The following is a 25,510-nucleotide window of genomic DNA, read 5'->3' as shown; positions in this document are numbered from 1 at the left end:
GAAGACTTGCAAGCCACCATGGTACAAGTACTGAGGAGTATGAAGAAGATCTTTTTGGAGACCAGAATAAAGGTTAGCAGGCTATGTTCCTTAACAGGAACTCTACAAAGAAAGCTGGAGTTAGAGTACTCCACACTGAATGATGGTTACACTAGGGAAAGAATCATGGAGGCAAGCCCAGAAAAGGAACCAGTAGTTCCTTTGTTTCCCTTACTTGAGGAAAAGAAGAACAAAGGGAAAAGGAAAGAAGAGGCTAAAACCAGCCGACGAGAAGAAAAAGAGTTTCAAGAGATAGGCTTGCTCGATCCTCTACCACCACCACTACTAGATGTTAGAAGACAAGTCAAGCAAGAAGGGATAAAGATTGGTACGACCAACCCGATGGGAGAAACAAGCGAAAATGGCTCATCCACAGCTGGGGGCAAGCCTTTCCCTTATAGGCCATCACTATTAGCTAATAAGGGGGGATAAGAAGGTAGAGCCATACCTATAGAGGGAAGCTTTCTCAGGTATCGATCATAGTCCGAAGTGGGGAACTCCCTATCCCCCACACAATAATACGATTAGCCAACAACTCAAGAATTAATTGGCAGATTTGAGGATGATGGTAGTACACAATGCTTAGCTGTAGGCCTACCCGATGTTTAGGATAACATATCAGAAACCTTATCCTAAGCATATTGATGATCAGAATCTTTTTCCTCTCAATTTCAAGATGCCCGCGTTCCCAACTTTTAATGGGGAAAACTGTAATGTGTCTTCTAGAGATCACATCTTCAAGTTATCAAATCACTGTGTGGCGTTCGAGGACAACCCCAACTAAAAAATGAGATTGTTTGGAAAGTCACTGGTAGGCTTGGCTTCCCAATGGTACTCTCTGTTACCCCCCCCAAATTCTATTGCCAACTGAGAGCACATGGAGATGGCTTTTCATGAGCAATTTTATAAGGTGGAACCTAAAATGACCATTAATGATCTGGTGGAAGTAAAGTAATATGTACATAAGTCTACGGAGGATTTTATGATAGGTTCAGAAAGACCAGGATGAGATGCCAGTTCCCAATCAACCATGCTCAACTCATAGCCATTGCCCAGAAGGCCCTAAGACTACCCTTAAGGAATAAGTTCAATGATAATGAGCTTCAAGAGCTAGTGATTGCAGCCACTAAGTATGAGAAGTTGTTGGCTGAAGAACAACAAGTGAAACACTCATCTAAAGTGACCCATTTTTATAAAAGCAAAGCGCCAATACAAAAATGATAACAGCTTGGGAGAAGGGATAAAGTTATGTGCTGCAGAGATGACCACTTCTTTCAAACCTTTGATGATGAAGGGATTGGTTCAACCCATTAAAGACCAGAAAATCATGATAAACGATGGAGGCTTTGTACCTATGAAGCCTCCAAAATATCAGTCATATTCCTTTGACTTAACCAAGGTCACAGACATCTACGAGGAACTGGTGAGGGCTCGATTAATCTTGCCTAACAGCACCAAGAAGATGCCCAAACCTGAAAAACTTAGAGGGAATAAGTATTGCTCCACTATACCTTTAACCACTTAATTGCTAGTTGTGTGCAATTCAGAAATTAGATTCAAGACCTTATAGTTAAAGGGAAATTATTGCTGGAGAAACCCCAAACCAACATAGCGGTTGACACAGATCCATTCCCTTAAGCCCCAATCAACATGATAAACCTTAATTGGGTGGAGAAGGGGAAAAGAAAAGTTACCTTGGATGAAAGAGGATAAACAAGGCAAGCATGTAGGGTAACATAAGGTGTCAGGAGGTCACTCGATAAGCCCCAAAAAGCTATGGTCAAAAGAGTAGTTTTGTGTAGCAAATGTCAGTGTGAGCGTGAGCTTGAGGTACCAACATCAGGACCCATCATTGATCGAGAGTTGGTTAGAATGAGAGAGATAGAAGAACAAGATGCTTGTAGAAGTATTCTTCGGGCTGCTGAAGCAAACAAGGAGACTACTAAGAAGGTCTTCCAGAGGTTTGGAGAAGATTCAGAGCTTAAGGGTCTACCTGAAGTGTTTAGAAAATTTGAAGCTTTTAAAGAAGTAAAAGGTGAGGAGGCGAGGTTGCCACGTTGGGTGGATGTTAAGGTTCCCTAACTAACCAACTACAGTAGCATGAGACAAGGAAGGCTTGAAAGAACCATGAGCCCGATACCACCAGTTACAAAAATGAATCTAGCCTGACTGGGTCGAAAGTGGAACGTAGTGGGTAGAGACGGAAAGTCTGTTTAAGAAATGGGGGCATCCATGAAAAGAAGGGTTCAAAGGCAACACAAAACTCATATGAACTCACTGAAAATGCCTGTTGTTTCAGAAGCTTATGAAAATGTTAAGTTCAAGATGTTTACCTAAAAAGGAGAGAGACGACTCAGTTGGAGGAGCAAGAAAGAAGTACAGATGGCTAATAGCAAAGCTGAAGGCGTAGGGGATCATGTTCCTCAAAACCCTCATCCAAGGAAGTACAAAATATTAAGAAGAGCCCAAGAAAGCATGGTGATGGTGCCTACACCAGGTTGGAATCCAAGGCCCATGTGTTTTGGAACCATTTCCCCTGAAAGAGGAATTCCTCCACTACCACATGAGGATATTCCATTTAGAACTCCAAGGCAGCTGGATGATTTTAACACCATAAGAGATAAGGAAGTGCTCGAGTTAATGTTAACCAAAGATGCTCAAGCATGGATGAATCAGTTCCTATGCCAAATTGGGGAGAAAAAGGGAGGAACACCTAGACCTTGCAACTTTCACGCGAACATGACCTATGTACTATTAGCTATGTTTTATGCAGAACCATATCAACCAGTAGTAATGATGGATGATTATTTGGTACAAGAGTCAATGATAGCACTTGTAAACATTGAAGAAGTCAGTAAGGAGGAATCAAGCTTGGCAGACTTGCCCGATCCTATGCAAAAAGAACCTGAAAGGGTTTATTCTGACAAGATGATGTTCAAAAAGCCAAGTCTGGCCTTAGCAAACCATCTAAAGCCCATATATATGACAGCTAATCTAGAAGGAGTTTTTTTTTCAAAAGGGTGTTGATAGATGAAGGGCAGTTGTTAATGTGCTACCTCTTAAACAAATAAAGAAACTTTGTAGAGGTGAAGAAGACCTTATACCTACTGATCTCACAGTGTCTAGTTTTTTGGAGCCATCACCAAAACTCATAGGATATTGCCCTTAGAGGTAGACTTGGGATCTAAGAAGATTATGTTGGCATTCTTTGCAGTATATATCAGCTCTACCTATGGGGCATTACTGGGAAGAGATTGGATATGCTAGAGTCTATCTATACCATTTACCTTGCACCAACAAGTTGTTGTCTATTATGAACCCACCACTGCAAGACAAGAATTCTAGAAGATAGTGGAGGCTGAGTTAAGGTGATTTTCCCACAGCTAATGTTGTGAGGCTAATTTCTACAATCCCAATGTAGGGATCCTACAATGTCTAGGTGTTGATCTGAATGGCCACCCTACTAAGGTGACGGCCTAAAAGCTCTTAGAACAAGGACTTTCTCTCACCCAGAAGGAATGGGACATGCCTCGTATTGTCCTTGCCCGCCAACACCAATAATGACATACCAGAAGAGAAAAAACCAAGTGATAACAATCAGGTCTTTAATCAAGAGGTTGCTGGACTATGGGAAAGAACGAAGAGAGATCAGCCAAAGAAATGGCAGAGTGGGGAGAATGAACTTTAGGAACCAAAGATGACCAAATGAGGGAAATTTTGGAAGAAGAAGTGAAGGTAGCCATTCATATAGCAAAATGTATATGTGACTTGGATTGGCTAGAAGATGAGCCCGAGGCTCCAAAGTCAGTAGAGTTTTTGTTGTAAACTGAAATAGAAAGGAATGAAGTTATCAAAAAAATGTAGAACCCTTGAGTGGTGAATGATTATTGGGATGAGTCGCGAACTAAATCGCTCTCTTTAAGACATTTCGCGGCTCTGCCCAAAGTGTGCAAGCAGTTCACAAACACCATGTCGTCCCCAGGATAAAACAGCCCAGAACCTTCTTCTTCTGATAGGTTCTTCCTTGCACAATGAAAGAACCTTCGAACTCACACCTTTTCTATATGTTGCTTTCATAACTTAATTTAAAAAAATAATAAGATATTGTTTCTTTTTCTCCTCTCCTTTTTCTTCGAAACAGGGAACATATATATAAGCAAGACAAATAAATATTCGTTTCAAATTTTTGATATTCAAGGGCTTGAAAATCTTTAATAATAAAAATTGAAGAAACCAAAACTGTCAAATAAAAAAATTACATATTCAAAGGTAAAAAAACCGTACATATTCAAACCTAACAAAAGGAACGTACATGACCTAATCTTCTTCTTTATTTAGAGAAGGAATCCCACCATTTAACTTTCTTACATTTCAAAAGTAGTGGATGAGATTACTCCTCATCAAAAGGTAGGATTAAATACAATTTAGGTTATATATATATATTTAATGATTGTAATAAGTCCAAATATAAATACCATAACGGACAAAAACATAGCAATTAAAATATTTAAATAAAAACATATTTACTCCAACAATTTTTGTCTACAGAGCCTAATAAACTAGCACCAAAGTTCAAGACCCCTTAGAAACCATTAATTTGGGAACTAAGGAGCATCCAATGTCAATACAACTTAGTGGCTTATTGGAAGCTGGAGATTGGGCAAAGATAGTTGATCTTTTGCATGAATTCAAAGACTGTTTTGCATGGCATTACATAGAAATGCCTGGAGTAGACTCCAGTTTAGTAGAGCCCAGAATGCCTATTAAAGAAGGGTACAGACCTATAAAGCAAGAACCAAGAAGGATGTCAAAAAAGATAGAAGAAAAAGTCATAGAGGAAATTAAAAGGCTAGTAAAGGCAGGCTTTATTAGGCCCGCAAAATATGTAGAGTGGTTGGCCAACATTGTGTCGATTATAGAAATATTAACATGACACCTAAAGACAAATACCTTATGCCTATGGCTGACCTATCGATCGATGCAATTGCAAAACACAAAGTATTATCTTTCATAGATGGGAACGCTGGATATAATCAGATAAAAATGGCTAAAGAAGACATACATAAGACAACATTTAGATGCCCAAGACATATAAGAGCTTGTGAATACGTTGTCATGCCCTTCGGGTTGAAAATTGCTGGTGCTACTTACCAAAAGGCAATGAATGCCATTTTTCATGATTTGATTGGACATATCATGGAGGTATAAATTGATGCATCATGGTGAAGTCTAGATCTGAAGATCAGCACCTGGAAGACCTCAGACAAGCCTTGTTGAGAATGAGAACCCACAAGTTGAAGATGAATTCTAGAAAATGTGCCATTACGGTTAGATCGGGCAACTTTCTAGGGTTCCTGATCCATCAAAGAGTTGTGGAAATGGACAAGAACAAGGCTAGGGCTATAATGGAATCACCTCCCCTCACTAACAAAGTACAATTACAGAGGTTACTAGGGAAGATTAACTTTTTGGGGAGATTCATTGCCAATCTGGCGAGCAAGATCCAACCATTGACTCTTTTGTTAAGATTGAAGAGTCAAGACAATTTGCGTGAGGCCCTCAACACCAAAAAGCCTTTGATATAGTGAAGACTTGCCTAACCTCTCCTCCAGTGTTCATGCTTCCCCAGATGAGGGAGCCTTTAAAGCTTTGCATCTCAGCATCTGAGAAATCAATAAGGAGTTTATTGGCTCAGAATAATGAAGGGGGGAAAGAACATGCAATTTTCTACCTTAGTAGAATTCTCACTAAGGTAGAAACAAGATATATCCCTATTGAAAATATATGCTTGGCCTTGTACTTCACTGCCAGTAAATTAAGACATTATATGTTACCTTGCCATATCCATATAATTGTCAAAATTGATGTGATCAAGTACATGTTGTCCAAGCCAATGCTGACACGAAGAATTGGGAATGGATCTTAGCACTATTAGAGTTCAGTTTTCAATATGTGCCTCAAATGGCAGTAAAGGGACAAGCAATTGCAGACTTCCTAGTTGAGCACCAAGAAATCCAAGGAGGAACTTGTCAGCTTCCTTGGAACACTGGAGGTGGCTAGCCTCTGGATCCCACCTAGTAAAGCTCATTCGGGCAAGGAGGAATGGATTTGGCAAGAAGTAAAAAAAAAAAAAAAACTAGCCTATGGATCATTCCTTGGAGGTTATATTTCGATGGATCTTGCACACAACATGTTGCAGGAGCTGGAATTGTCATCATTGATCCAAAGGGGATTCAACATTGCTACTCATTCCTTTTGGATTACAAGGATACTACCCACAATACGGCATAATATGAGGTACTGATCATTGGCTTTGAGATTTTAATAGAGTTAGGGGCAACTGAAGTAGAAATATATTGTGACAACCCGTCCTTACTTTTACAATTTTATTAATTTTAAAAGAGTGATTGGACGAAAATGCCATTGAGGCGAGATTGTTGACCTTCGTTGACCAGCATGTAGTGAGACATACAAAATATATTTATGTAGTACTTGATGGTACGAACACATAGGCGAAAGCTAGTTGTGAATCGGGAATGTAACAGAAAAGTTACAGACATTTGGAATAATTTTATTACCTTTTAGATTAGAAATTAATAAACTCTCACCTTGTGGGAAAGAGGCCCGATTAGATTGTTGTTGAGTGACCAATAAAAAATTTAGGGGAAAAAGGATTGGAACAATCAGAAATGAAGGGGAAAAGAAAAAACCAATTAGGAGATGAGAGAGGGAAGGACCTCCCCAGCCTCCCCTTCGACCCGTACACCCAATCCGTTTGACTCGGTGTAATTCTGTCCAACATCCACCATTTTTTAGGCAAAATTTATCCATCCATCACTTGCAATCTCCTCCTCAACCTCCCCTTTACCATTTCATCCTAAAGATTGAAAAGTTTTTGGTTCAAACTTACGAAGAACAGTGCCGGAGAACCAGAGGGTGTTCGACTGCGATTCTACCATTCTGGCGAGTTGCACCACCCACCACCACCCTTAATCAACTCCCCTTAAGCCCAGGAGCAAATGCCAAACAACCTTGGAGGTGGCAGAGTACCGGAAAAGGCGAAACGAACACACCAATTTCTAGGGTTTCCAACGGGTGCGAGCCAATTTTGGGCTTTTCCCTACCAAATTGGACTTGGCCACATGTATAAAACTTGCTCTACTCATTGATATTTTCATTTTTGTAAAATTTGGAAATTTTTGGAATTGTTTGATTTTTCGGCGATTAGGGGCGGCTGACGGGCCAACGTTGCCTTGTTGAGTTAAATTTGATGTTTTGGTGTCAATTTGATAACCTTTTGCTATAGTTTGATAGTTTGAACCTAGTATGGAATATTACGTCATTTGACCATTTTTTGATTCGACGATCCAACCATTGGATCGGCACCAAACTTTAATACATTATAGTATGTAATATTTGAGGACATTAGGAACTTACGGATCGAGAATCAGAAATACAGATCTTCCTAAATTGGATTTGTAAGTTCGTAAAATAAAGCTTTGACCACCACTTGAATCGTGATTGGCGGAGATCCGACTGTCGGATTATGGTAAGATTTAAGTATATTGTTTTAGAAGCATAATGATGATCTTCAGAAGTTACAGATCTGAAATCTGAGGTGCTGATCTTCCAGATCGAGTTGCGTAGCGTTGTGGATCCTACTGTCGACCTTTGACCGACGATTGACTTTTGGTCAATGGGTTTCAAATCATTCTAGAACGTCCTTGGGGATGTGTTTTATGTAAGTTACATGTTCTATCAATAAGAATTTTGAGACATGATTTGATATTTGTTTTAGACGACGATCATTCGTGATGCCTCGATATTCGTGCTAAGGAGTTGCAGTGCGGACTTTAGGTGAATGTGTCTTTTATTTTATATAGTATATACATATTTGTTAGTTTCCATTTATACATTGAAAGAGAATTATTACATATGCCTAGCTTAGACTAATGCTTATAAGAATTACAAAGTGATCATAAATCCTACGGGATGCACAGGTATGCATATTTTTATTGATGCCATGATTATACCTACGGTTATGAATGATATTATGCTGATTAGAACTATCGAACCACTATGACATAACTATATTTATGTTTTATGGTCATCATTTGCTACACCAGTGTTAGTGCTCGCCCAGGGTCAGGGCTAGTCTTTCATGTGTATGTTCGCATCCGCACCGCACACTTATCTTGGATCCAAGTAGGTGCTAGTCTTGTCGTATAGGTTGCAATAGGCAACTCCGACTCGTATGTGACCGTGAATAGCCCCAGTCTTCGCGTGATTGTAGCATGATTCGATGAAAGTTAAGCACTCAAATTAAACCCTTTTGTTGTCAAATTGTAGTATAAATGCAAGTAGGGATCGTTCTAAACCGGGGATTAGAAGGGCTTGCTAAAATCTCTAAACTAACTCAAAGACATAAAAACAAATTAAAAACGTTTGAATACACTCAAAGGACTCAAAACAGATTCTAAAGACGCAAAACAACTTAAAAACCCTCAAAATTGCCTAAAAACACTTATTAGGCAGATTTGACTCTAACACAACTTTGGACGAAATTTGGGTTTTGACTTGAATCAAAACACTCAAAAACACTAACGAAATAGAAATTTAACACTTTGAAGCAACAAAGTAAAAGGGGGATTTTGGTTTTGACGAATTCGAAACAAACAAACAACTTATAAAATTAGACAGATTGTAAAGCGAGTTTAAGAAATGAGATGATGGATGGATTAGTTAGAGGTCCGTTCTTCGCACATGACACACTTGTACATGAATTGATTTCCAATTGCTTTTCAATAAACTATGATGCTTAACACCCCAGATTAACCGTGATGCACAAATTAACCCTCAGATTTTCCTTTACTCATTGAGTTGGATGAATGCATGCAACAACCCAAATCATTCTCTAAAAGTCCCCTATATGAATGCATAATAGAGACACAATCAGAGATCGTTACGTTCAATGAAAATCAGAAGTGTTGACGAGGCAATTATAACTATGAATGCATGATACAATTGCCAAGAATTCAATTAACGCGATTGTGATAAACAACCTTCACTACTCATAAATATAAACTTGTAACAATTAGGTGAAACTCATTTATATTCTAGCATCTAATTCATGCATGAAAACTAAGTATGCATCCTTAATAAACATGTAAGAATCAGTTATGAATAAAATAGATAATTGAATTGCAATCACAACTTATCAAATCCCAATTGGAAGAAATCAATTCAAATCTCAAGCATGTTCATGGCTTCAAACTTCCCCCTAACTAAATAGGGGTTTAGCCACTCATAATTGCAACAAAATTAGAAAATAACAAATTAGACATTGAAAGCAAGAACAAAGTACACCTAAAACGCTCCAACAATCCAACTTGAATGGCAAGCACGTCCGAGGGTCCTCTTTCTTCTCTTTGTTGCGGCACAAGGTGTGGTTTGATGGATGAATGGTAAATTATGGTGGTGGATGGATATATGTGAGTTATGGTGAAGGGTGGATGGGTGGATTGTGTTCTCGATGGTGTTTGGTAATGAGTGGATGTAATGGGTGTAGTGGATGGATGTTTGGTAATGAGTGGATATAATGGGTGTAGTGGATGGATGTTTGGAGTTGTAGGTCAACACACTTGCTGATTTCTAGCCTTCAAATCTTCAAAAACGTCCATCCTCATGTCTCCATGCTTGCACTATCCAATCTTGGCCAAAAAATGCTCCAAAATGCTCCAAAATGCTCCAAATAGCACTTTGTTGCTAACTTTGTTATTTGAACCTACAGACACACGAAAATAGCTTAAAGTACTAAAATAACTAGAATTAAACTAAGTAAATGCCAAGAAACAAGCTAACTAAGTTGCATAAATATGCTCCTATCAAATTCCCCCACACTTAGCTTTTACTAGTCATCGAGCAAAACAAAAGAAACAAAACGAAACAAAACAAACAAAACACAACCTAACCTTCCAACATTTGCCTTAGGGATTTCCAATGCACATGACATGTTAAAAATCATCATTCCCACAGATTTTGGTTATCTTCACACTTGAGCACAAACTTAATCACAGTCACTACTTACTAGTTCACAATTAACCAATTAAAACAATGTTTTGAATGTAGTAACATGTCTTAGAGAATTTGCTTAATTCCTTACAAGATACTTTCTATTTTCTCACACATTTTCTGACCACACACCCTATACTAGGTATATGTGAGAAGATTGACGTAAACATGGAAGACTAGGACTCACATATGTTATAACAAAGAAAACAATTTTCTGGAGTTATTAAGCATGTTTAGATATGATCTCATGAATGGAATGCTACTATTTAGATGCAAGAACTGGTGACACCATATGCTCATACCAATTTCGAACTCCATAAATTGAAACACACAACACTCAAGATTGAAGTCAAGGGTTGTAACAAGGCTTGGGGGTAATGGCTAATAAAGAAGGGATAGGAAGAACAAACATTCTTAAAGCGATAGCAAGCAAAGCAATGAAATAGACACTTGGAATTCACTTTAGAATGCAGAATTAACTTTTAAATACAAAGGAAAGATTCACGCAACACTTAGGGCCGAATTCAATGTTTTGGACCCTTTTTTAACAAACTTTTTTTCTTTTCACTCTTTTTTTTTCTTTTCTACCCGTGCCTTATTAAGGACTTTGGCACACACACACACACACACACAAGAATCACTTCCCCCACACTTGCCTTCTGCAATATATTGATAAAAAAAAGGAGTTCATTTTAAGTCATGTTTTACTATGCTTCAAGAACAAGGGTATGGATGGTCCTAAAACTAAGCTAGGTAAGGATAGTGTGGTTTAACAAAGAACATAGCCTTAACAAGGCTCAACGGGGTTAAACTTAAACACATAATGAAATAGGGGCACGACAATTTGGCTTTGGTGGTCACTACACAACTTCATCTTGAAAATGTGTTATGCAAATCAATAGCATGCTTTGAATGAAATAGGCATGAGTTCTAGCATTTGGAACTAAATGATGAAACGCTTCTAAGTAGCAACCAAGCAAAGAATAATGAGTTCCTTCTTTCAAGCATGTTACAAAACTGATTTTTCCTTCATGATTGCATGTGAATTCATAAATTATAACCACAACCAAACATACACCAAAGAGTAAATCAAATTTTCATCCATGTTTATAACTCTCTTTAACAGTCATGTAATTAAAAATCAAATCCTCATCATTGTGTTGGAAGGTACCCTAAGACACAAATAAACATACAAAAACAACTCTTTTTGGGTTTTTCAAAACAATTTTTCAAATTTTTATGAGATTTTCGGATTTTTATGTCAAAACACACTGAAACACTCCAAAACAGCTTAAAACACTTAAAACAGCAAGGAACAACACTAGAAGTAATGAGTGATAAACTCTTACGAATTTCATGCAAAACAATGGTTACCCCCCCCACACTCAAATCAAACATTGTCCTCAATGTTTCAAGTATAAACTCACACAAAAAACAAGCAAACAAACAAACAACGAATAAACATGACAAGTATGGCAAAGTAAAAACCAGACAGAGTAGAGTTTAAGAACGCAAATCTGGTTTTGGAGATAGATGATCTTGTTGTCTTTCCACATCTTGGATCTCGAACTGGTTTGGAATTCTAAGCAAGGACTCTGAGAGTTCCTTAGTTTCAAATCAGACTCCTTCTGCTAGGTTGATTTGATTGTGCAGTCTGCATTCTTTTCTGCTTGTTTCTTCTGCACGGCAGGCAGGCACGAGGTAGAGGTGTTGGTCTGTTTCTTTCTCTAATCTTTCCAAGTGCCCACCTCTTGCTTTCTTTCTCCTTGTCCCTAGCTGAGGATGAATTGGCAAATTGTCTCCACATGCTTCGAGGTATCATTTTCACTTCCCTTATCTATTCCCCAGGTAGATGTGGTAGACGAAGAGGAAGCATAAAATGATGAAGATGAGTACTCGATAGCAAGGCTAGGTAAGCAATCAGGAAGGGGTTCCAGGCAGTCGGTTTCAGATCAGAAGATTGATACCAAATGCTGGCTGATTGCTTTTTTTCCCCTTGTTCCAAAACAACGACAAGGAGAAGGACATGGGGAAAGCATGATATGAGATACTCTTGCTTTCAACCTTCATGATATGAAATACTTTTGCTTTGGATGAGTTGTTTGCAAAGGTACCCCAAGGAATAAGGAACACTGAGTGACTCGAGAGGGTTTGTTGGAAAGACATTCTTAGAGAAGAAGAAGGGTTATGTATGTCTGCCTTCCAATGGAGGGTGAAGGGTGACATTTATAGAAATTAATAACCAGTACTATTCTTTCACTCTTGTCAGCAACCGTTGGATGATTTAATAGTAAACTTCACGTGCTTTCTACTTCACAAGAGATTGTCGACAGATTGCCCATAATTTCCTTAAGACTGAGTCTACATGTGACAGGCACTGACACGTTTGAAAAAAACAAGTGCCTCTTCGATATCTGGAATTGGCGCTTCGACAAACTGTCTGTGATTTCTGCAAAGCTGACTCTGCATGTGACGGATGCTGACACGTCTGGAAAAGTGCTTCGACAAACTGCCCGTGATTTTCGCAAAGCTGACCCTACATGTGACAGATGCTAACACGTCTGGAAAAGCAGATGCTTCTCCGATATCTAAGCTTGCCTCTTTGATCTCTAAAATCCCGTCGAGTGCAGAGGTTGCATGTGACAAGTGCGGACAAATCTTGAAAAAAAGATTGGCCGTGGTTTCTGAGCAAGCCTAGCTTTTGAGAAAGCTAGCGCCTCTTTGATTTTTAAGTTGGCCTCTTCGATTTCTGAGCTCGCCTCTTTGATCTCTGAAATCCCATCGAGTGCTGATTTTTATAGAGGTACGCAGGACGTTCAAAGCACACTTGAATTTTTGCCTGTAGAAACTCCCTTCTTGCACTTCTACGATCTTGACTTGTCTGGCCTCTTCTTTCTTTAACACCTCTGAAAACGTCTGGCCCCTCCGACCGTCGTTTTGACTTGAACCTTGGTGAAGAGGCAGTCTCGCCTTTTCCAGACAACATATGGTGCTCATCCTTCATATCCCCTATTGGTCCCCTTACCGTTGGGGATTCGGTGATGAAGAATGATATGATAGCTGCGGTGGTAGCCAGGAACCTTGTCACTCCCAAAGATAACAGACTACTTGCCAAACGGTGTGATGAGTTGGCTGTTAAGGATTTTCTAGCTCTCAGTGTGCAGTGCACAGGTTCCGCGTCTAATATGGCCTAATGCCTATTTACCCGAACCCGTCAAGTTGAATCATTGGCGGCTGAAGTGATGAGTCTCAAGCAGGAGATTAAAAGGCTTAAGCATGAGAATAAACAGTTGCATAGGCTCGTACATAACTATGCTACAAACATGAAGAGGAAGATTGACCAGATGCAGGAATCTGATGGTCAAATTTTACTTGATCATCAGAGGTTTGTGGGTTTGTTCCAACAGCATTTGCCTTCGTCTTCTAGGGCTGTACCACGTAATGAAGCTCCAAATGGTCAACCTCTGATGCCTCTTTCTTCTGGGGCTCCGCCGACTGCTGAGACTTCTCCCAAGCAGCCTTTGTGAAGGCTCCCTCTTGTATTTATCTGCTTAATGTTCCTTTCTTTTTTTATGAATGTAAAAATACCTTGCATAACTGTCAGTGTTTCAAAAATAAACCCATACAAAAAACAATTAAACAAGCAACAAATAAAAATGACAATCATAGCAAAATAAAACTACAGAAAAGGGAAGTTTTTTAGAAACGCAAAACTGATTGTGGAGCAATTCAAAAATCTTCCTTATTTGAATACATGGGTTGCCTCCCAAGAAGCGCTTGCTTTAACATCTTCTAGCCGGACGAAACTTCCTTCTAAACTTGGATAGGGCCCATAGCATGGAATTGATCCTTGAATGGACGGTGATACTTGACGTGATCCGGCAATGGTTTAAATTCTAGTGTAGGTGCCTGAATCATCAAAATCATCGAAGTTGGAGAAGATGACTTACTTGCTTGCTCCAACACAAACTCAATTACGAACACCACATCTTTGAAGGTTGCAGAGATATGGGACTTGGCCAGATTTGGTGTTTTGAGAGTTATGACTTGTCCCGTGTCATAAAATGTATCTTCTTTGGGAATTTTCGTCTCAAATGTATCTTCTTTGATGAATTCTAGACATTCCCCATCCACTTTTTGCTATTGATTCTTTGGAAAGGTTTCGAAAATGTCTTTCTCACCCTCTTCTTCCTTGGATTGCATGATCCTGTAAGGAATAAGGACATTTGGTGAAACGGGGTCAGGACAAATTGAATTTAGGCTTACCTTGGTTGTAGTGGATGACATAGAAGGCATATGGGGTTGCGGCAAAGGTGGTTCTTCCTTTGCCGTGGCCTTGTTATTCTCCTCTTCTTCGAGCAGCAGCTGTTCATCCATGTTTTGGCTTGGTTTGGATGTCTTGGGTTCACCTCCAACCTCCATAGCACTTCCCAAAGTGATAGCATCATGGATTTCAAAATCTTCCTTCAAATTTTCAATAGTTGAGTTGGAGAGTTCACTTCGCTCTTGAATTTGTGCCATGAACTCCATAATCTGCCCAATTTGCTTTTCCAATTCACCCGTCTTCTTGGCTTGATTTTGCATCTCTTTGTTTCCATTTTCTACTTCCTGGTTCAAAGAGGTGAGTAACTTATTAAACATATCATTATCCAAAGACGTACCTGAATTGAATTGGGCAAATTGTTGTGGTGGCTGCATAGGTCTTAAATAGAATTCCTTTTCTTGCTGCCAATACCCATCTTGTTGGAATTGTTGAGGTTCTCCCTACATGTAATCTGAATAATCTCTCCAATCCGAATTGTAAGCGTTGTAAAACATGTTGTCCCCTGATTGGCTATGGCCTTGATAACCCCAAGCATCTTCATTCGCAGTGAATTGAAAACATTGATGAATTGGATATCTTTGCCCATAGGACACACCATCTGTAGGGACACTTTGCATTGTGGTCCTTTCAGTATATTGTGACAATTGAGATGTAAGTTTCGCCAATTGAGCTTGAATGGTAGTAAAATCCATGTCTTATTTCTCTAGTACTTGAAATCAAGGAAACAAAACTAAATCAAATATCATAAGTAAAAATAAAAGACATAAATAGAAACAAAGTCAGTAACTAAAACAAAAAACATGAAAAAGAAACAATGGGGGATTAGCAACTTTGCTAATCCCCGGCAACGGCACCAAAATTTGATGCGATGAAAGTTAAGCACTCAAATTAAACCCTCTTGTTGTCAAATTGTAGTATAAATGCAAGTAGGGATCGTTCTAAACCGGGGATTAGGAGGACTTGCTAAAACCTCTAAACTAACTCAAAGACATAAAAACAAAGTTCAAAACGTTTGAATAGACTCAAAGGACTCAAAACAGATTCTAAAGATGCAAAACAACTTAAAAACACTCAAAATTGCCTAAAAACACTTATTGGGCAGATTTGACTCTAACACAACTTTGGATGAAATTTGGGTTTTGACTTGAATCAAAACACTCAAAAACACTAACGAAATAGAAATTTAACACTTTGAAACAACAAAGTAAAAGAGGGATTTTGGTTTTGACGAATTTGAAACAAACAAACAACTTATAAAATTAGACAGATTGTAAAGCGAATTTAAGAAATGAGATGATGGATGGATTAGATAGAGGTCCGTTCTTCGCGCATGACACACTTGTACATGAATTGATTTCCAATTGCTTTTCAATAAACTATGATGCTTAACACCCCAGATTAACCGTGATGCACAAATTAACCCTCAGATTTTCCTTTACTCATTGAGTTGGATGAATGCATGCAACAACCCAAATCATTCTCTAAAAGTCTCCTATATGAATGCATAATAGAGACACAATCAAAGATCGTTACGTTCAATGAAAATCATAAGTGTTGACGAGGCAATTATAACTATGAATGCATGATACAATTGCCAAGAATTCAATTAACGCGATTGTGATAAACAACCTTCACTACTCATAAATATAAACTTGTAACGATTAGGTGAAACTCATTTATATTCTAGCATCTAATTCATGCATGAAAACTAAGTATGCATCCTTAATAAACATGCAAGAATCAGTTATGAATAAAATAGATAATTGAATTGCAATCACAACTTATCAAATCCCAATTGGAAGAAATCAATTCAAATCTCAAGCATGTTCATGGCTTCAAACTTCCCCCTAACTAAATAGGGGTTTAGCCACTCATAATTGCAACAAAATTAGAAAATAACAAAGTAGACATTGAAAGCAAGAACGAAGTACACCTAAAACGCTCCAACAATCCAACTTGAATGGCAAGCACGTCCGAGGGTCCTCCTTCTTCTCTTTGTTACGGCACAAGGTGTGGTTTGATGGATGAATGGTAAATTATGGTGGTGGATGGATATAGGTGAGTTATGGTGAAGGGTGGATAGGTGGATTGTGTTCTGGATGAGTGTTTGGTAATGAGTGGATGTAATGGGTGTAGTGGATGGATGTTTGGTAATGAGTGAATATAATGGGTGTAGTGGATGGATGTTTGGAGTTGTAGGTCAACACACTTGCTAATTTCTGGCCTTCAAATCTTCAAAAACGTCCATCCTCATGTCTCCATGCTTGCACTATCCAATCTTGGCCAAAAAATGCTCAAAATAGCACTTTGTTGCTAACTTTGTTATTTGACACGAAAATAGCTTAAAGTACTAAAATAACTAGAATTAAACTAAGTAAATGCCAAGAAACAAGCTAACTAAGTTGCATAAATATGCTCCTATCATAGCACTAGAATGTATATCATTATTACACCTAGTCATGTTCATGGCTGAATAACTCTGCATGAACTCGTGTGTCAGCGTGTGTCAATGAGCACTTTGTTTGATATGTTTGTTTGTGCGAAAGTATACGATTACTGACATCATGCACTTATATATGAACTATTGTGTCGTATTAATATCTTGATATTTTGCAGGTCACGGTGAGTATTTTCATACTATATGTAGTATGTATATCTTGGAAACTATACATGTTTTACGGTGAAGGGTTATAACATTTTCAAAGGTCTTTAAGTAACATCCTGGTGCTAAAGTGGTAGCACTTGACGGAAGTACATATAGGGACAATCACTTTTGGTCCCCGATAGTACTAATCTTTTCATATGTACTAGTGATCATCTTGGATCTTTAGGAGGAAGATCGACTTCCATTTAAGTTCGTTCTAAAGTAGATTAACAACAACTTCCTTTTCGGCTTTAGGACATTCCGACCAATACTAGTTTTCCGAATTTCTTTTGGTGATGTAGTCGTCATTTTGATGAGTATAGGTACAGGTGTACGAGTTGTTAGACTTATGGTTAGCAGAAATCCCGGAAGTGGTGAGTGTTTTCCCTAGAATTATGGAACTATCTCTTAGGATCAGTTCCTTACCAATCATTTGAAACCAACTAACTGAGCGGGCTCTAGCCTGTAATCAGCCTATGGTGGCATTATTAATTGACAATATTGTCTGATATCCAGGAACTGTTAACCAGTATTTGGGAGGTATGATTTCTGATACACGACACATGCTAGTATCTGGGAGTGACACCCTTATGCTAGAATGTCGGTTCACAGTTTCAGGGTAACGAACAATATCAAGTATATCAAAAGTATCGTATATGTGTTAATTAGCGGTACGACTGATAGATTGATTAACGGTGACTACTTGAGCCGAAGAAACTAAATCATGGAAACTTAGGAACAAGCTTTGTAATAGGATAGTGAGCTTATAGTTATTTTTACCTTACCACCTATCTAGGTAAACAAAACCTCTCAACTAGCCATCTTTTCGATCACTTCCACCTGTAGACAGTAGAATTGAAGTACTAGTTAATTTCTCACTGTTAGAGTGAATTGAGTATCGAGAAAGCTGTGAAGACTTATTAGCACGTGGTGTAGTGAAAGGAAGTAGTAGGGTACATTTTGAGGATGTAGATTTGGGTGTCATATTCTAAAATCTTACCTGGGATATCAACAAATGGTGAAGCGAAGTACACCATCAATCCACTTTCTCGTACTACATTAGTTTTCCTTGCGAGTTTTCGAACAAGTCCTACATTATCGAGAGAACATAGTCACTAAAGCTTATCTATTAGGAATTTACCCAACCAAACACCTTATCTAGGGAACCTCGACCTTATTTTGCGAAGGCGAAAGATCGAACTTTAGGTTCGTACCTAGATTTTAGCAACTTAACCAGGTGACGATTAAAACCGTTTAAACCCTACTTTGAGTTGATGGTCTAGCTAACCAACCTTTGGAACTCGAGTTTTCTCTTATAGTTTGTCAAATTCGTTGTAGTCTTACACATGACTTTCCCACTTACTTCAGCAACGAAATCAAATTTCCTAAACATCGACAGTCAGCTTTATACCAAATTCCTCAACTATTAACTTTGATTAAATTGGTATTTCTCTTAGGAGACGTGATCTTAGTAGACGGTATTCTTTTCTTTTTCCAAAAAGGTTGTAGTGGATGAAAGTTGGAATTCTCACAAAGTGTTGTGAAATTCGAGACATCTTTGGTCTTGTCGATTTTATCGATAATTTGTTAGCGATTGTTTGACTACAATGTTTTTCCTCACTTATAGATCGAGGAAAGTTACTTTAGTTGTGATGTTAACTATGAATAAAGTTTCTGACAACTGAACTGTTGTCTCATATCACCTTTGTTTTACACCTTTCAATGACATTGATCATTTTGAAAATCCATGATGACGTGTTCTTTGGATGTTCCGGCTGTGTAGAGGTAGCGTGATAGAGTGTGGCTTATATTTTCCATCTTGAACCATCATATATACAACCTAGAGTCAATAGTTATCATCTTCATTTGAAACTCAAATGGCACTTCTCGGTGGAGAAACATGTCTAGGACCTTTATTAATCTTAGACTTTTCAAATACAACCTCATTTGAAATAAGCTAAATTATTGACAAGGGCAGTGGAAGAACCAAATCAACATCTATGTTTGCACTATCGTGTATTATCCCAGTTGCGTAAATGTAATTACTGTTTACTACAACAAAAGCCATTTATCCTTGACCATTTCCAGCCTTCCTATCCTATTCCAGTTGGACTTCACAAGCATCGATATGACGTTAATTACAATCATCAAGAAACCATTCGAGTGTTATACTTACTTCTTGTATCCAATGGAGATAGGGAAACATCTCAATAAGCTCACTGTATGAGCTATCTTGTACATGTAGACATTATGATGATGTTTCAGTGATTATCGATCGATTTGACAAGTTAGCTTACTTTCCATTGGTCCAGAGGGACTACGTTTTAGGCCACTTAGTAAAATTTACTCATTTTTTAATTTATCGGATTTTTTGGCATTTTGATCATCTACTTTGACTGTGATTCCATATTCACCTCTTGGTGCTGGAAGCCATTCTAGTCAACCTTGAGTACATGTCTACACTACTAGACTTCGCATTAATTTGAAGCAGACAAACCGTTTAGGTGAATCGCTCGAATATTTAAATTTTAATTGTGGCCATTAATTCCTTAATCACCCAACAAATACTCTACTTAACGAATCATTATTGTTGGTGATTGAATAATTCAGAAACTACGGTTGTAGTGAGATGTTATGCATTCAATCCAGTTATCTTGTACTTTAGATTTGATAGAGTGTTTTGACCCTTAGATACTTGAGTGTTCTTTTAGGCTTCTTGACATAGTTTATCGCTAAATTCGAGAGGAATTCAATATAAAGCTGCTCGCTAAGACATTGTGAACTATATTGTTTGACTATTTAGGGTGCATGTCACTATTGTATATCCGTGTGACATGCATCCCATTTTCAAGTTTGGGGAAGCCTTTTTGAAGGTTATGAATACTAAGTTTTTGTCCAGTATCACATTTTCACCCTCAGACTAATGACCAGTCTGAACGAACTACCCAGACCTTAGACGTATTGCATTTTGTTAGTCTACAATTAGCATGTTTGTAACATATAGTTATCATTATTTTAGTTGCTTGTAACTAAGGTTACAATTTGGGTTTTAGTTATGACACCGATGAGACATAATGTGGAGATTTATGCATAATACATGATTGACAGAAGAGTATTGTGAACAAGTATTCGAATGATCGAGATTATGATATAAAAAATGTGATAATATTGACGATGTCGCTCGAGAGGGTAGTATGTGAGCACGGTCGAGGCACGAATCAGACGAATTATGCGTATTTCCCAAGGAGGGGCAATATGGTAATATTGCACCCTCAGGAATTTGTTGCTTTCTTTTCGAGACAACAATGAGCCGTCGGTATCGTGAGCTGCTGATCGTAATATTCACAACTTATTCATTGGATTCGTTAAGCAAGTAGATAGGAAGGTCTGTTCACGTTAGTATACTTAATTATTTATTATATATTTATTTATTTATGGTCCGTAGGTAGGTTGATCCAAAGATACTGTGCTGAAGGAGAAGGAAAGTATGAGTTTGGGGGCATAAAAGAGGAATCACTGCACTCCGATCGCAATGAAATGTCATTCTCTTTTATGCAACCGCTTTAACTTGACTTCTTCCTTATACACACACACACACACACACATATATATATATATATTTTTTTTCTTACTATCTTTTTGAGTATTTTATGTATAACAAATGATTTCAAATTTCAGGGATGAAATTGCCCTTGAGGCGAGATTGTTGACCTTCGTTGACCAGCGTGTTGTGAGACGTACAAAATATTCTTTTAGCATATTTGTGTAGTACTTGATGGTACGAACACATAGGTGAAAGCCGGTTGCGAATCGGGATTGTAACGGAAAAGTTACAGACATTTGGAATCATTTTATTACCTTTTAGACTAGAAATTAATAAACTCCCACCTTGTGGGAAAGAGGCCCTATTAGATTGTTGTTGAGTGACCAATCAGGGGAAAAATTATTGGACCAATAAAAAATAAGGGGGAACAGAAAGAATGAATCAGGAGATGAGAGAGGGAAGGACCTCCCCGGCCTCCTCTATGACCCGACCACCCAACCAGTTTGACCCTGTGTAATTCTGGCCAACTTTCACCATTTTTAGGCGAAATTCATCCATTCATCACCTGCAATCTCTTTTGACCTGTTTGACCTGTACACACACCCATTTCTGGGGTTTCCGATGGGTACGAGCCAATTTGGGGCCTTTGCCGGCCATATGTATAAAACTTGCTTTACTCGTTGAGATCTTCATTCTTGTAAAATTTGGGAATTTTTGGAATTGTTCGATTTTTCGACATGTCGGGGCGCCCGACCGGCACGTGCAGTGACGCTTGCGGCGGTGCATGGCCAGTGGGCTGACGCTGCCTTGTTGAGTTCAATTTGATGTTCTGATGTCAATTCGATAACCATTTGCTATAGTTCCATAGTTTGAACCTAGTATAGAATACTATTCACTTGACCATTTTATGATTCGACGATCCGACCATTGGATTGGCATCAAACTTTAATACGTGATAGTATGTAAGATTTGAGGACATTAGGAACTTATGGATCGGGAATCCGACTTATGGATATTCCTGAATTGGATTTGTAAGTTTGTAAAATAAAACGTTGACCATCACTTGAATTGTGATTGGCGGAGATCCGACCATTGGATCGTGGTATGATTCGCCTAAGGGCAGGGCCAGTTTTTCATGTGTATGTTCACATCCACACCGCACGCTCGTCTTGGATCCAAGTAGGTGCCAGTCCTGTCGTTCAGGTTGCAATAGGCAACTCTAACTCTTATGTGACCGCGAATAGCTCCAGTTTTCATGTGATTGTAGCACTAGAGTGTATATCATTATTACACCTAGTCCTGTTCATGTCAGAATAACTCTGCATGAACTCGTGTGTCAGCATATGTCGATAAGCATTTGGTTTAATATGTTTGTTTGTGCAAAAGTATACGATTACTGACGTTATACACTTATATATGAACTATTGTGCCTTATTGATATCTTGATATTTACAGACTACGATGAGTATTTTCATGCTATATGTAGTATGTATATCTTGGAAACTATACATGTTTTACGGCGAGGGGTTATAATGTTTGCAAAGGTTTTTATTAAAACTTTATTTTTAAGTCCACTCACTCTTGTTTTTCACCCCTCCAGGTTTTAGTGGTTGAGTTTTTCATATCGACGATGATTCGTGGCAAATCTTGGTATTGGAGATTACCTTCGATGGTATGATTCTCAATCCACTCTACTGTACTTTGCCTATGCTCTGACATCACGTGTGAAATGGGTTCATTCCCGGTCACAAATGTACTCTTATATTTAGGCACTTTTAGGTTCAAATTTATTGACATTTTCCACTACACTGCACTTTATGGCTTCGTCACCTTCCAGGTGTTGACTAGCACAGGTCGATTCAGAGTCCAAGTGGACATTATGGGTCAGGGTGTGTCATATATGGTGATTCTGAGTTGGTGATTAATCAATTAAATGGAGAGTACAAGTGCAGTCATATCACAATGGCGAATTATTACTTGGCAGCTACTCAATTATTAGATTATTGGGGTAATGAAATAACAATTAGCCATATTCCCAAAGAAGCAAATTTGAGTGCTAATGAATTGGCATTATGGGCTTCTAGAGCACAAGTTCAAGAGAGAGGGCCTGAAATGAAAGTAAAGATCTAAATGAGAAGTCTTCCTTCCATATTTAAAGGGGATTTAGCCTGGATGTAATGGCTAAAGAGCTTGAGATAGAGGATCGGAGAACATTTATCATCCAGTACTTGAAGGACCCTTCTTTTCTCACTAGTAAGAAGATCAGACAATAGGCGACTAAGTTTGTTAAGTGGGATAAAACTTTGCTGAGAAAGACTCCAGATGGGCTTTTGTTAAAATGCTTGGGTTTGGAAGAATCAATGAGGGTGATGGTTGAGGTGCATGAAGGCATTTATGGAGCACACCAAGCCAGGAAAAATATGAGATGGTTGATGAGAAGATATGGCTACTTTTGCCTCGACATGGAGAAAGATTGTAAAGCTTATGCTAGATGATGTGAAGAATGCCAAAGACATGGACCTTTCCAGCATACACCATCAGTGCCCTTGAACCCAATAGTCAAGCCATGGCCTTTCAAAGGGTGGGCCATGGACTTTATCGGGCAAATTTACCCAACTTCTAGCAAAGGGCACACCTTCATAATTTTGGCAATCAATTACTTTAGTAAATGGGTTGAGGCTTCAACTATAAGGACCATTAACTCATATACTGTCAAAAGATTCATTGAGACCAAAATCCTACACAGATATAGAGTGCCTGAAACGATTGTTATAAACTGAAAGACATCATTTATCTCAAAAGAAGTAGCAAAGTTTGCTAAGTTTAAGATAAAGATGATCCAGTCTAGCCCTTATTATCTTTAGTCTAATGGTTAAGTAGAAGCTAGCAACAAGATATTGGTGAACATCATTAAAAGGATAGTTGTAGAGAGTTCAAAAAGGTGGCATGAATAGTTAGGAGATACTCTTTGGGCTTATAGAACCTAAAAAAGAGCAGGAATTAGGACTACTCCTTATGCATTGACATTCAGGCAAGATGCAATGCTCCCTATGGAGATCAATGTGAGTTTTGTAAGGCTTCAGAACCAATTTGGCCTACATAGTAATGAGTTCATTCAGACTATGTGTCAAAGAATTAAGGATTTGGATGTTGCCCAAATTGAAGCTCTAAACAAGATCCAAGATGGGAAACAAGTTGTTGCATGAGCCTACAACAAGAGGGTAAGGCTAAAGACTTTTAGAGATGGAGAATTGGTATAGAAAACAGTTCTGCCCTTGGGAGCTCAAGTTAGAGGTTTTGGGAAGTAGAGTCCCACTTAGGAAGGCCCGTTTACAATTACCAAAGTATTAGACAAAGGATGGGTATTACTTGGCAGATTTAGATGGAGACTTCCAGAGACATTTAATCAATGCTAAATTTCTAAAGAAGTACCACCCAACTCTTTGGGAAGTTAAAGACTGTTATATTAATGATGTCTAATACTTAAAGAATAAGTGAGGGCCCTTGTTGTGTGTTTGAAGCAATTATTACTATTAGATAAGAGTAAATAAATAAGCAAATTAGTGAAGCAATGAAAGTTCATTTTATTCAATAAGTGGGAAAAGTACAAAGACCCTAGCCTAACAGGTTCATATGTTTAGCCAAGGAAGCTATCCTAGAATGATAAGTCTGCATAATGGTGAAAATGCGAGCAGGCTCTTCTAAGGCTATATTATTATTGGCTAACTGAGCTTCAAACTCCTCCACTTCATAGTTGACTCTCTTCACTTCCTTGATTTTCTTGTATAGCTTGCTTGAGAAGGTCATCTGCTCAGCCTTCAAAACAGAGAGTTGTTCTTCGAGCTTCTAAATCTCAACAGCTACCACCATTATTCGATCCTTCATGGCTAAGCCATCACCCACCAGTTGCTGCAGAATAATGAAGGTCCTAGTGTGCTTCATTTTGCAGCACCTCATTCTATTTGCTTGCCTCTCAGCCTTGAGATGTTGATCCCGCAAAAGCCTTCAGTTTTTCGAAGAAGGAGATAAAGGACTCATATTGCACCTTTGTCATCTATTGAGCTTGGTATAAGTCAGTGAGAGCTTTTTCAGCATCTTGAAGAGCGTTGAGGCTGAAAGAGGCAGAAAAGTCCCTCTGCATCCATTCTCTGAAGACCATGCGTTGATCTTGAAGGTGCTGAGGCTCAAAGGGTCGTTTTGGGGATTTCAGCTTTGTCCAAATTTGCTCGAACTCTCTGACTTGTTCAGGCAGAGAGGCTGTAGCAGGAAAAGAAACCAGAGGATGAAGCATCACGACGGCACCACCAAAGGCAGCAACAGCAGTGGCAGCATCGACAGATATAGAATGGGAGGACTTAGCAACATCACTCTTTCTAGGCTGAGGGATTGGGATCCTTGAGATTCCAGAAGTTCGCCAAGGTTGAGTAAGAACTACCCTACTCATAGAGGGTTGAGGAAACTTGCCCGAGCCCTTAGCAGATATTTGTTGAAACATAAAAAAGACAAGTTAATAGGACAGTTTGGACCAGAGTGAGGAAAATACAAGATTGCAAGTATGTTTGTACATTAGAGGAGCCTTGTGCTTTGGGAAGAGGATGTGTTGCTGCAGCTGCCTTAGAGAGAGTTGGTTGGTTTGTCTGAGTAGGGGCGGAAGCAGCCTTGGGACTTGTCACCTTTGAAACAACTGGTATATTAGGGACTGTAGGCTCATTAGTGGCTGATGTTGGTTAAGTGGTAGTCTCTAAGGGAGAAGACTAGTAAAGACAGAATACATAGCATAAATTCAAAGTGAAAAGACATGAGAAAAGCTTAAAAAATTGCTTAAGGAAAGAAGGCTTACAGAGGCATTGTCATCCTCTACGATTGTTGCATTAAATTGGGAGGTGGG

The 25,510-nt window shown here is 38.6% G+C and overlaps 1 long non-coding RNA gene across 1 annotated transcript in view; it reads left to right on the top strand.

Annotated features, from left to right (window-relative positions):
* The window catches only part of LOC139192537 (uncharacterized), a 42,000-nt gene that overhangs the window by 8,342 nt on the left and 8,148 nt on the right, over positions 1 to 25,510 (top strand). Inside the window, exon 2 of the long non-coding RNA XR_011576742.1 lies at positions 22,223 to 22,294. This is a non-coding gene — a long non-coding RNA (uncharacterized lncRNA). The remainder of the gene's footprint in view (positions 1 to 22,222; positions 22,295 to 25,510) is intronic.

Source organism: Malus domestica, chromosome 15 (assembly GCF_042453785.1).
Source record: "Malus domestica chromosome 15, GDT2T_hap1".
NCBI lineage: Eukaryota > Viridiplantae > Streptophyta > Magnoliopsida > Rosales > Rosaceae > Malus > Malus domestica.
Note: the sequence above shows the minus strand (reverse complement) of the source record. Positions and strands in the feature narration are given on the sequence as shown.